Genomic DNA, 14,585 nt, shown 5'->3' with positions numbered 1-14,585 from the left:
TTCCTTCCTTCTTTCCTTCCTTCCTTCCTTTCTTCCTTCCTTCCTTCCTTCCTTCCTTCCTTCCTTCCTTCCTTCCTTCCTGCCTTCCTGCCTTCCTGCCTTCCTGCCTTCCTACCTTCCTGCCTTCCTTCCTTCTTTCCTTCCTGCCTTCCTTCTTTTCTTCTTACTCAGTCACCTGAACCTGGATCCAAAGATTGCCTATATAACATTGGACAAGTTATTTTACTTCCTTTGGACTTAGACTCCTTATGTATAAAGTGAGGAAGTTAGACCACATAGTCTCCAAAGTCCCTTCTTGTTCTAGCTCTGTATGGTTTATGATTCATTTATGATCCACTTAGGAAAGAAAAACCTTCCTGATTCTTTTGAATCTCCTGTTTCATCTCAAATTATTTTGCACTTGAAAATGAAATTTCCCCTGGGTAGCAAGTCTGCGGTTACCACAGTGAGGTCCTATTTAAATCCTATTTCAAACCAATGGTCAAAAACAATTAAAAAACAGTGATCAATGGCTTCAAAATGAGGCAGAATCAAATCCTCTTTGGTTGAATAAAATAATTCTAACTCTTCTTGGTTCTTGACATCTGATTTTAACACACCAGAATGGCAACATTGGGTCCTTTTTGTGGATTTGATCTCTAACCCTCATTATACATGTTGATACTCAGTTCATCTCAAGTCTTTGAGCAATGACTGATTTGCAACTTCTTTGAAATATTGTTCTCATATGAGCCAGAATAGATGACCTTTGAGATACCTTCCATGGCTGTGTTTCTTTAACTCAGAAAGTGCATGAACAAAATACAGGGCCAGAAAAGCACAGGAAGTATTCAAGTGACAGTGAGAAGGGAATATGGCACCTTCAAATTATCAGTGGATTTGAAATTAAAGTAACTGGTTTTGAATCCTAGCCTTGCCATTTACAAGTCACATCCTCTCTCCAGGTCTCAGACTTCTCATTTGTAAGATGAGGAGGTTGGCCTGGATCATTTTGAAGGTCTATTCTAGTTGTAATACTTAAGAATATTCTTCTTCTCCCCTCCCTACCTTGTCCCTTCCTGGTATTTTCCTTCACAGTGTCTACTGTATTTGATATTGAGGATATGATATGCTCTGACTATTTTCTTTGGATTCTATCCCTGTACTGCCCTCTAGTTTAGTGAATTGCAATGATATGTCAAACCTTTTCATAACCTGGATGTTTTCTAATCTAAGAATTCTTAAGTTTTGTTTTTTTTTGGTACTATTGATCTCTTCAACAATCTAACAAAGCCTGTACCTCTTCCCAGATTCTTTTTAAATGTCCAAAATATAATATGTAAAATTAAAAATAAACAAATTATTAAAATACTATTATCATATATTTAATGTAAACTTTATTTTATATATTATAGATTGGAGAATATAGATATATTTTAGAATTCATGTTCTTTGGATTAAGAACCACTGCTCTAATCTAAGAATTACCCAAAGAAGACCGTTAACTTTTCTTCACTGGTTTCTATCTTTCAATTCTTTCTAATGGTTGCTTGTGGCACTCTCTGACCACTATCAAAAATCAGCCTTGTGTGCCTTTGCAGTATTGATATTGGGATCTACTTTTTCAAAGTTGTGACTAGCCCCACCCTCTTTCTTTGATTTTCCTAACCTTCATATGATTTTTCATAGATGGATGGGAGGAGAACACTTCTTATACCAAATAGAATGATCTAAAATTATATCGTACCTTCCTTTAAACACTGGCCTCTCCCTTTAACCCATTTTCTTAAGAACATAATTTAACGTACCCTGGACCTCAGCCTAGGGGTTTTACTTGATGTAATATCAAGAGACTTTTTGGAAGACCCATAGCATGGACCCTAAATCCATATTATATTAGGGCTCCAGGGCAAGGGTTCTTGACTTCGAGTTACTCATGCTGCTCAATTCTAGCCTTTCCTGTCCTAGAGATGTGTTGTCTCTTTTGGTCTCACCCTTTAAGTCGGCTTGCAAACATGCTATTCTAATCAACTCCTCCTTGTTTAATAACCAAGTTCAATTTTCAATGGGAAGCAAAAAGCAAGCTTAATTAAACACTATACTGTATCTGAACTTCACTTTCTCTCCAAATGAACTTGAAACAATTTGAATGCCTTTGTGCTAGTTTAGACCAGGAAAAGAATACCTAATTGAAATAACTAAGAGGACAGAGAAGGGCAGAATAAATGTATTGGAACTCAGTGAGGGAAATGTGACCAACCTCCCCTTTCCGAAGAAAAGAATAAAATGCTAGAGTATATTTCAGTGACTTGTTGTTCTTTTTTTCTAGGTTCAGGGTCAGGAGTGAGCAGGAAGAAAGGCTGCATTTTCAATAATGCAAGGTTCAGAGGACATGGTCTAACGAACGATACTACAATAATCCAATTCAATGCACCAAATATTTATTTAGCACTCATTATGCACCTTAGACCTCCACTGAAGTCCTATTGAAATATTTCATCATAATGTAGAGGTGACCCTGAGTTTCTGAAAGCAATGCTAGGGATGGAAAAGTCTGGTAGGCCTTCTGAGATGAAAAGTAAGTCACTCTATTCTGTATTGGCTGGGGGAGGTTAGTCAGTCAGTCAACATTTATTAGGCATTTAATTACTATGTGCCAAGCTCTGCGGATATAAGCAGCTCACATTCTGATGTGGGAGACAACGGAGAAATAAGCATGTACATATGAAATAGAAGCAGTGATAGATTGTATGTCTGTTGTCTGAGGAGTGAAAGAAAATCTCGTTCCATAATACTGATTAGCAGATGCAATTTTTGATCCCTCCTCTAGTAACAGCAGCTCGTAAAAGTCACACACTTAGATGTAGCAGAATTTCAATCTTTATTGGTGGAGGGATTATCTATTGATGCCACGAAATTGTGTATCCTTGAAATTTTGAAATATTCACAAAATACTGGGCTAGGTACTTTGGAGCATGCAAAAGAACTGTCAAACATAGTCATAACCCTCAAGTAACTAACTTTTTGAGAAGACAAGGCAAGCCCAGATAATGATATAAGACAGAATTGGAGTAGAATGAATTGGAAATGCTCTAGGAACTCAGGGAAGGAGATATAAAGACATTAATGTAGGTTGAGACAATTGGGGAAAGTTTCATAGAAGAAATGTGATCTGAGCTTAGCCTTGAATATTAGGAGTGGAGAATATTTTAGGCAAAAGGGATTAGGAATCAGACTTGCTCCACCTCACGTTAGAGGGGAAAACTAGAGCAATGGGTAGAAATGGATTTCACCTCATTGTAAGGACAGCCTTCCTTAAAATAATGCTGTATGTGGGTGAATGGGTTGCTTCCAGAGGTGGTGGGCTCCCCTTCTCTAGAGATCATGGAGCAGACGTTAATTGATCATTTGCCAAGCATGTTGAATGGAGGAATCCTGCTCGCTCATGAATCAGATAGATGACCCCTGCTGCTCCTTCCAGTGCTTTGGTTCTGTGATTCTAGAAGAGAACAAACAAATTAGGGATGAGGATAAAGATTTTATCTGTGATTTCACTGGTATAGGAAACTCCTTTCAATGTAACTTAGAGTCAGAATGCTTTTTAGAGTGCTTAAAATTTTAATGAATTGTCCAGGGTCACCCAGCTGGTACATGTCAGAGGGAGGACTTGAAACTAGGTCTTCTTGGTTTTGAGGCCAGCTCTCTTTTGCTTGGAGTGTTGCTTTAATGGCATTATTTGCCTTAGCCAGTCACTTGTTTTAATGATCTTTATGATGAAAGGCTCTTGGCTGGAAGTTAGAGCAATTTTTGCATGATTTTGACTATGATTGGTGCTGGAATGCTGGTTTGGTCAATATCATATGAACAGAACTCAGGCTTAAAATATGTTGCTTGGATGGTCTATTCTGATTTTATGGTGCATTGGTGGCCCTTTTGACTCTGAAGGGTGACCCTCTGATTCTCATTGCTGCTTGGCAACAGCAGGCATTGTGGGCAGCCTCTCTCCTGTAGCCATGTGTGTTCCAAGTAAAAAAAATTTCCAAACATTGGAGCACCACTGGGAGTGGGCCTGGGTGTTGTTTTTGTCTCTTCTCTGTGATCTATATTTCTACCACTTACCACTGGTCTTGGTGCTAGTCTTTATTCTTTGACAAGATATGATGATTAGTTCTTTTTAGGATGTTCCTTCTGTATGACACCCCAAATATCATCAGGTGTGCAGTAGAAGAGCAGATATATGGCACAGAAAGATATGACCCCATTAATTCAATGATGAGAATCTACTTGGATACATTAAATATCTTTATTTGAATAATCACCACACTAGCAACTGGGAGCAGCAGGAAGAAAAGAACTGATTCCATTTCAAATCATCTAAAATTTACCAAGTACTCTTACTTGCGTTCTTAGTAGGTATACTTATCAAGTCATTTCTTGAATAAGTATCTTGGGTAGGAATCAGAAGCTCAGAGTCATGTCAGCATGGTTACAATATTGAAATACAATGTGATGCTCAAAGTTCTGCCTTTCTTGAAAATTAATTCGGCACTTCTCTTGCAACAACAACAAATACTACTTCTGTGTCTCTCATGGATAAATTATTTGACCAGAAATGAGCATAATGATAATGAGGAGGGAATGTGGTAACATATAAAGATTATTGAATTTAGAGTTAGAGAATATACTTTTAAATCCCTACTCTGGTACTGACAGTAGAGATCTAGCTAGATAGAAAGATGGATAAAGAGACAGGCAGATAGGCAGAAAGATGGATAAATGGAAAAATAGTGGATGGATGAATGAATAGATAGATAGGTAGACTGAAGGATGGATATATGATAGGTGATAGGTGTAAAAAAATGGGGCATCTGGGATGTAAATGTGTCCTAATGGTTTGTGGGCATACACACTGGGTTGAATGAGAGACAGAACCAGCCAGGATAGGGAGACCAAGAATCAAGAATGGCAGTTGGCCTAATGTCACTCTGCTCACCCTAGGCCAGGGTCTTTGGAACCAACAGGCAAGGTAAAAGTTTTAAGCAATTTAATTATGAGAAACTAAATAGGGATAGGGGATTCTACACTAAAACCTAAATGGCAAAACCACAGGGCAAGGGGAGAACTTGACTTCTCTAATCTTAGTGACCTAAGCAGGCAGGACTCAAGGAGAAGTTCTGGAGTCTCTGGGAGGCTGCTTCAAATCTGGTTCCAGCCAGGCTTGACCAGCACAGCTAAAGGGCCTGAGGGTGGCTTTGAGGGTTCTCACAGTAATCCACAGATGATCACAGGATGCCAAAAGCCAAGATGGTCCAAGGTATCCAAGTAGAGAGAGTGTGCTTGAGATGCTGTCCACCAGATCCCAAACTACTCCTCCACTTGGTGCAGCTCTGCAGGTCTTGTCCACTTGCTGAAAGCCACCACCACTCAGGATCCCAGGGAATCAGGATGCATGTCTGAGATCTCCCAGGGATAGCAACAGTTTGTGCCAACCACTAATGGAGTCTCTCTCAGAGCCCAAGCCCCTACTTCCTGTTCCTTCATTCCATCTTGGAATTCTCCAGCCCTTCCTGCTAGGTCCATAGAAACTATATATAACTAATCCTACATAATCTTCCTCACAACATAGGTGAGAGATGGATGGATGGATAGATGGATAGACAGATGATACGGTCAGTCCTCAATATTAACATTATTTCATTAGTATCTTCATTTTCTCTTTCCTGTTGGCAACTAAATACATCTGGGCTACATGCAATAGAGGAAAAAAGAGAGAGACTCAAAGTGCCCTCTTGAAGGAGCTAGAAAGGCCAAGCAAGAATCCAACCTCCCCTGTAGCTCATGCTCAGTATCCTAGCCAGCACTGCAAGGTAGAGCAAAGCAGAGCAGAGGAGTATTTCCTGCCCTGCATCTTTTGGCCATTGTAAAACTGAAATGACCAGACAGGGCAAACCTCCAATGTGGACTGGGGACGCACCCTGAGGCACAGGTCTTTTCTTTTTTCTTATTTCAGGCGTGTATTGACATTGCCTCCCTTGATCCTTCCTGCCCCATAAGCATTGCCTCTCTCCTCAGCATCTTATTTCATGGTTACTTTGTTAGGAAAAGTGCATATTATCAGAATTAATGTATTGTTATAATGAATTTTATGCAGGGAAATGTATTTTTAGCAATCTCTGGTGGGAGATTATAGTTTTTGTTCTTCATAGGAACCTAATTCTCTTTTTCTTATAGGTTCAATGTATCAGAATTTTTGACTTGCTGACATTTTCTAGGAATATTACCCTTCCACAAAAGTTGAAGTTTGACTGTAGATAGAAGGATAAACAAACAGATAGATAGATAGATAGATAGATAGATAGATAGATAGATAAAGTTACATAGATACATAGATAATAGGTAATTATGTTCATTAAGTTCTTACTATGTGCCAGGCACTATGCTAAGTTCTGAAGATCCAGACACTAGCAAGCAAAACAGCCCCTACCCAAAAGGAAATTAGTTAATAAATTAAAATTTTAATCTAACCTCTATGTGTCTTGGAGTTTATAATCTTGGGGTTTTGTTGTTGTTGTTGTTATTGTTGTCATGTCTTGTTTCATTTGTTTTTCTCCTGGAGTCAATCTCTCACTTCTTGCCATTGGAAAGTTCTCTTTTACTATTTCCTTCACTATAAGATTAGAGCTTTTTGTCTGGTCATGTTTTTCTGGGAGACCTATCTATGGTCATTAGGTTTTCTCTCTGCATCCTATATTCAAGATCCATTTGTTTTTCTTACACAATGAACCTATTTTATTTTAATTTTTTTGCTTCTCTTCTTTTAGGTAGTCCTTTATTTTTGTGCATTTGCATTTTTGACCTATTGTTCTCTTTTTTGTCCTCTGTCTCATCAAATGTTGGTTCATTTTTCTTTATTTTGAAGTATTTATTCATATTTACTGGAATTCATTTACTAGGTGTACAGGCCATTTATTTCTGTTACTGTTTTTCCTGTTGATTTATCAGTTTATATTTGTTGAGTTTTCTTATTCCTAAAATCTTTGGTACTTTCAGTTTTTTTTTTCCACTCCTTTTCCTTATTACTTACTCACTCCCTCTTTCCTGACTGTGGTTTATTTAGGGTCTAGATCTCAAAGCATCTCAGGCTTCTTCCACTTGGGCAATTCATAGTTCATGAGCTTTAGTCTCTATTTTGAGTGACTTTTGGGTAGTCAGGACTAACCCCAGCTGGGTGCTGGGTTCCTCCCCTCAAGTTTACCCACCTGGTGGCAATGCATAACTTGAGTCCTTTTTAAAATAGTAATCCTAAAGAAGGTCATCAGTGAAGAGAGGAGGGCCCAAATCTAAGGTTTTTCAAAGTGTCAGTGCAGTAGGAGAGAAGACTTGGTAAATATATTTCTTTCTTTGAACTTAGAGCAAAAAGGGTTGCACTGGATGACTCTAAAGTTGTGACCAGCTCTAAATTTATGATGCTAAGTTATAAAGGAGTTTTGATATGCATTAGTAGAGGGAGTACTACACCAATAGGATTGTATAGCCTTAAAATACTGAAGTACTCATTTCACAAGTTTGTTATGAAGATAAATCTTAAAATATTATGTAAATGCTAGTCAATATTACTACTACTATCACTACTACTACTCTTCCTACTGCCACTAATTCTGCTACTACTACCATTACTACCACCACCACTACTACCACCACCACTACTACTACCTACATTACTGTTGCCACTGCTACTCCTACTACTCCTACCACCTCTACTACTCACTCCTATTACCATCACTACAACTATTATAGTTGCTACTACTGCTACTATTAATTATTACAATTAATACTACTCTCTTTATGACTCTGGAGAATTTATAACCTCTGAGCCTTAGTAATTTTTTAAATTTCAATCGAGGGCATTATATTAGATGACCTTGAAGTTCCCTTCCAACTTTAGCTACTGCAATCTCATGACCCTATTGGGAAAGCAGCCTACCTGGTCCAGTTGAACTGGCCTTCATTCTGTTCCTCACACAGTAATCTATCTCCCATCTCCATGCCTTTGCATCGTCTAGCCCATGTACTTCCTTTTCCCTACTTCCTCACAGAATCCCACATCTACTTTAAGAGATAGCTCAAGCACCATTTTCCATATGAAACCTTTCTTGATCCACTCAGCTTCTAGTGTCCATGCTTCCTAATTGTCTTATAGTTAATTATCTTGTAGTATATATTAATATTTTATATATACATAACAACATACATATATATATAAATTATGAGTATATTTACATATGTACTTATTGTCTCCTGAATGTATAAATGGAGATTTTGAACCTTGGACTTCATCCCCCAGAAGTCCCTTAGTATTTTCCCAAGTTCCCTTTAATTTTTCCTGCACCTCCACGTTTGTGTGGTCACATTATTGTTTTATAAGTTCTGTAGCTCCTCCCTCTTCTTCTCTTCCTCACGAGTGTGGCTGAAGTTAGTTTAGCACCTTTTCACTCTAGTTTTTATGTTAGTTTATTATTATTATTATTATTATGTAGATATTATGCAAGTATCTTAAATATACTGTGAAACATAACTAAGACAGCAGTCAGAAAAAGAGTTATCTTACATATTAAAAATTCTTAACATCTAAAATATCCAGTTTTATAGAAATCATGTATGAATCCTCATTGATGAGTAAGACTAATCAACCTGTTTAATGTTACCTCAAGCATGCTGGAGTTTAAATGAATCTTTGCTGTTACCAATTTCTTTCCCTCAGTTTCCCCAGTCTCTAATAATGGAACCATTGCCCAAATGGCAGTGGGCCAACTGAGCAGGCACTAACCCGAATATCATTCTGTGCATCAGCATTTTTGTGAGTTAACAATAGAATTGTAACACTCATGCCAACTGCTTGTACATGGAGTCTTTAGTGCTACCATAAAAACGGCATGGTAGGAAAATAGCTTGAAGCTGGAATGGATGAATAGTTTCAAAGTTATTATGCCTCCCAACACTGCTGGAGTGGGAGAGCTGCAAAGAATCCCAAATGCTGTGCTCATAGGCAGAGCAGGCTTCACACATGGCAAAGAATCATGGGATCTTTTTTTTTCCTCTTAGATAAGTTTGCTTGGGTGCTGTAATTTGATAGGGAAACACATCAACACTGTAATTTAATAGAGAAAGACCTCCATTCCTGAGAAATATAACGTGTTTTATTTTCCATTCCCAATAGTGTTATTTTGTAGTTCTAATTGTTTCCATTTACAACAGACTCATGTGATTCTAGAACTTTACAATTTTAGTGTTCTAAATGTGTTAGATATCATCATCAGCCTCATCATTCTTATCATCATTCTTTTATTTTTTTTAAACCCCTATCTTCCATCTTGGAATCAATACTATGTATTGGCTCCAAGGCAGAAGAGTGGTAAGGGTAGGCATTGGGAGTTAAGTGACTTGCCCAGGGTCACACAGCTAGGAAGTGTCTGAGGCCAAATTTGAACCTAGGACCTCCCTTCTCTAGGCCTGGTTCTCAATCCACTGAGTCACCCAGCTGCCCCTCATCATTCATTCTTTTTTTTTAAATTAATTTTTTTTTACTTTTTTAAACCCTTAACTTCTGTGTATTGGCTCCTAGGTGGAAGAGTGGTAAGGGTAGGCAATGGGGGTCAAGTGACTTGCCCAGGGTCACACAGCTGGGAAGTGTCTGAGGTCAGATTTGAACCTAGGACCTCTTGTCTCTAGGCCTGACTCTCAATCCACTGAGCTACCCAGCTGCCCTCCTCATCATTCATTCTTGATCTTATCCTTTTATCAAATATCTTGATCTAACAAAAACAATGTGTGTGTGTATATATGTATATATATATATATTACATACACAAGTACTTCGCAGCTATAAATGTATATATACATGTATATATATATGTATATTACATACACAAGTACTTCACAGCTAGAAATGTATATATATACATGTATATATATGTATGTTTACATATATTTAGTTTTGCATTACATATATGGACACAGACATATAATGGTTCTTACCCTTTTAGGGTATGTCATGAATTGCTTTGAAAGTATGGTGAAGCCCATGGATCACTCTTCAAAATAATGGTTTTTCAATGTATAAAATAAAAAAAAATAATATTTCAAAGAAAAGAATCATGCTAAAATTTTAGTTAACAAAATGGAATTTAAAAAATCAACTTCACAGACCTCAGGTTAAGAGCCTTTCACACACACACACACACACACACACACACACACACACACACTCACACACAGATGTGTAAATAACAGTGCCTACTCTGGCCCCCACTGCTAAAAGGGTAGGTATGTTATATTTCACCCCTCTCCAAGGGTTCTCTAATAAGAGAGTTGGGGGGTGTCTAGTCTCTGCCATTGACACAAATCACAATGGACTATTTTCCCTCCCATTTTAGTAGGTCTACAGAATTATGGTTCCATTTAATAACTTAGAATTCAGATTAACTTTTATAAAGAAATATTTACTTCAAAAATATAGCAAGAACAAACAGTCTGCTCCTATATAACATTCAAACATCCCTCCAACAGAGAGAGGGGATTACATTCACGGTTTAACTAGTTCCTATTTCAAATTTTCATTGTTCAGTCATTTCAATTATGTCTGACTCTTTACCACCTTATATGAGCTTTTCTTGGCAAAGATAATAGAGTGATTTGCATTTTCTTCTCTTGCTCATTTTATAGATGAGGAAATTGAAGCATATAGGGTCAAGTGAGTTGTCCAGGGTCATACAGCTAGTAAGAGTCTGAAATCCAATTTGAACTCAGGTTTTCCTGACTCCTGGCCCCACATTTATCCGCTGTGCCACCTAGCTGCTCCTTATTAAGAATAGTTCCATTAAATTCCAAGTCCAAAGCATTCCAGCACCATGATTTCTCACAGCTTCCTTGATAGTATGGGAACAATATTAAGTCTGACATTTTAGTTCCAAGATCATCATGGCTAAATTTTATGGGTCCAGGACTCTAATGCTTATGCCTAGAATGGAAAAGAATAAACAAAGCAAACCAAAACCCCAAATCTATTTTTCATGACCACAGGGCCTAAAAGGATAGGAGAGAAGGCAGCCACTTAATTTAGTACATAGAGCCCATATTGTAAGTGAATAAGACTTTCATTCTTGTTTGTCGACCAGAAAGAGAGAGGGGAGCTGTCCCAGTAAGGTAGTTTTAAAGATACAACCTCTTCTGGCTACAAATGCAATAGAAAGAGGATGGTCCTACTCATAGGGGTAGGGTGACCTAGAATTTGTTTTTTTTTGGAAGCAGGTTCCTGGCATCTCCTACATGGATGCCACCATGCACAAAAATTATTTAAATGTGTAGATGTACACACACACACACACACACACACACACACACACACACACACACAGATACACACATACATACCCAAGAATGAGATTTCATCGATACAAGGAATTTCTCTTTGATAGGAAATTTCTTTTGCCAATGAAGATCAATACCTACACTACTTGTTTTATAGTTCATAGTTTTAGATGGTTGCCCAGAAAGTTAGTGACTTCTGCAGGACCACAGATTTTTTTTTATTTTAAACCCTTAACTTCTGTGTATTGACTTATAGGTGGAAGAGTGGTAAGGGTAGGCAATGGGGGTCAAGTGACTTGCCCAGGGTCACACAGCTGGGAAGTGTCTGAGGCTGGATTTGAACCTAGGACCTCCCGTCTCTAGGCATGGCTCTCAATCCACTGAGCTACCCAGCTGCCCCCCACTAGGACCACAGATTTTTAAGAAGGTTTTTAAATGAGATTTTTCTAACTCTCCAGCTGATTCTTTACCTGTCAAGAAATACTGCCTCTTATTCTAAACATATTTAAAGGACAACATATTTTGATGTTAGTAAATGTAGTCAGCAGAGTCAACTTTCTTAGGCTAGTTACAAAATGTAGTCAGACCAGGATAAAAGAACTGAGGACCTTTGATTTCCTCAACTGGTGTTCCATGATGATTTGGGTCAGTCTCATAGGGAGGGTGCTTGTTCCTGTAAAAATGCCAGTAGATGTCTCCTTAGGAGCTAACGGACCCATGAATTGTCACTAAATGTATTGTGAAGTACAAAAGTTCAGTTTGAGAATTACAACTGAGTTCAATGTGAATTATAGGATCCAGAGATGGATCAATTGGCAATAAGGTAATTTGCAGGGCTGTAATTTGCAACACTTAGCCATTTTCTCATGGTAAAGGTTAGTCAGTTTTCAGCAGTGGGGTAGCAAGTGTCTAGCCCCTATTTTGTCTTGCTGAAGAGGGAGAGAAGAGGGAGGAATGAGGTCTCAGAACGGTTCAGAATGACCAGGTAGGATTCAGTTTATGGGATTATAAAGAAAAAAAAAAGAAAATGTTCCCTTTGCTTAAGGATCATGTTCTTCCGAGTCATGACTATGGTTCTTAGAAAAATTAACACGAAGTTAATACAAAGCAATGGGAAGTAGGTGGGTAGGACTAATACTTGAGGGGAAAAGGAAAGGTCTCAATTAGGAGGTAGCCTCCATCTGAGTTTTTAAGGACTTCCAAAGGCAGAGAAAATGAGAGATAGGATTCTATCCCCAAAATCCTATTGTAATTTTCTAGTTGAAGCTTAAAACCGCACTAGGATATTCTCTGGGAATATAAAGATAGGCAAAAAGAAACACAGTCCAATTCCTTGGAAGTATATATTTTTAAAGGGGAAGAAAACACATAAAAGGGAGCTGAAAAGGGCTGGGGGAAGGTATCCACTTGGGGAAAGTAGAAAGTCATTAGGAAAGAGTAAGAAATTGGATCAGGTTAGAGATGCACATGACTGGCATGCGTACTTCCTCCTATGGAGTTTATGAAGAGGAACTCAACAGTCAGAGCAAGAGCTCCAAGAGCTGGGCCAAGAGCTGGATGAAGGAGATAGAGTAGTAAGCCTTTCAGACACAGTGACCAAAATGTGTAAAGGTGCTGAGAGGTCTCATAATAATAATAAAAAAGAAGCAAGCATCTTACATCTTGGAGTTCAAGAGATTATTGGCCTCCATCATTATACAAATTTTATATATAAAGCAATACCCCAATTATCATGTACATTTTGTGGATAAAATAATGCAGAGAAGTAGAAACATTTGCCCCAAATTCTATAGCTAGCTACTAAATAGTGAAAGCTTTGAGGTGGGCTAAAATTGAAATGTTCTGTATCATATTGGAATTTTTCCCCACTTCCTTGTTTTCTGACTGCTCTTCTGTTTTACTGCCCATCTACATTGTTTTCTCAGAAGTCTAATCACTTGAGTGGTCCTTATCCATTTTTGTGCCACTGATGTCTCTGGCAAAACCCATGCACTCCTTCAGAAATAATGTTTTTGAATGTATGAAATGAAATATAGAATTAAAAGGGGAAAAAGTTTGAAGCAGAGTCATGAAAATATTAAAAGTTCTGAGGTCAGGGAATCTCTGGCACATAATACTTAATAAAACCTTGTTTCTTTCCCTCTTTAGGCCAAATCTATAGAAAATAAAAAATTGGAGCTCTTTTTACTTTTTGAAAAAAGAGCTTTGAAGAGTATCATTAAAGGATGAAAATCTAGAAATATCCCAAATTTCCACTTTGAACAAATTCCCAGAGTGAAAGTCTAAATAGGTTTGCATCTGATTTGGGTTGGGGGGTGGGGGAATCTATGGCTTTGTGGGGAAGGATCGTTGATCCTTCAAATGGCAGATGTTAATAGAAATATTGCCTCTGGGTCCTGATGAATGAGTGTTACTTTTCAGCAGTAGAAGTGAAGCAGAGACTCCCAAACATTGCTTCTTTGATTTAGAGAAACGCTGAAGCAATATACTAAGTTTGGCAAGTAGAATAATAACCTAACCCAGTTACAATACAACATGATATTCCTTGGATTTTATTAAACTAGGGATCCCTTACAGATCCAAGCCTTATGATCCTATGATCTCTCACAGGGTGACAATCTTCAAATCAGGTCCCTGGAAACTTAGCTATAATACATAAAAGTCAGATAGGATTCCATTAACCTTTCACATCAGTTGTATAAAGGAAATTTTGTGGTGTTTTAACAGTTCAAAGTTGAAAGAAAATTTCATTTTGAAAATTTCACAACAGGCTGAGATGCTAAGAAAGCAGCATAGAATCAAACGTAATAATATGGACAAATGGGGCAACTAAGTGGCTCCATGGATAGAAAGCCAGACTTAGATAGAGGTCTTGGGATCAAATCTGTCCTCAAATACTTCCTAGCTGTGTGACCCTGGGCAAGTCACTTAACCCCAAATTGCCTAGCCCTGATTGGGATTCTGCCTTGGAAGTGATATTAGTTCAAGAACAGAAGGTAAGGGTTTAAAAATATATATATAGGCAATCAAATCTTTACTTCCATTTGCCAAAAAGGCAGACTTGGCTTAGCATGTACACACAAGTTCTTAGGTTGGTTAGAATACAGATTTTTGGCCAGTTTTATGTGTGTGTCTGTATGTCATTGTCACTCAGGTAAATAAAATCTTGTAGATGTTGTTCTTATTGTTTATCTTTTCTTTTAACTTCTCTTCTTTTTTCTTCTCTTCTGTTCTCTTCT

The 14,585-nt window shown here is 37.9% G+C and overlaps 1 pseudogene; it reads left to right on the top strand.

The window, feature by feature from the left end:
* Positions 1-4,389, top strand: part of LOC123249796 — an 8,858-nt pseudogene extending 4,469 nt beyond the window's left edge.
* Positions 4,390-14,585: the final 10,196 nt, after the last annotated feature.

Source organism: Gracilinanus agilis, chromosome 1, assembly GCF_016433145.1.
Source record: "Gracilinanus agilis isolate LMUSP501 chromosome 1, AgileGrace, whole genome shotgun sequence".
NCBI lineage: Eukaryota > Metazoa > Chordata > Mammalia > Didelphimorphia > Didelphidae > Gracilinanus > Gracilinanus agilis.
The sequence above is the reverse complement of the archived record's forward strand: the minus strand, read 5'-3'. Positions and strand labels throughout refer to the sequence as shown.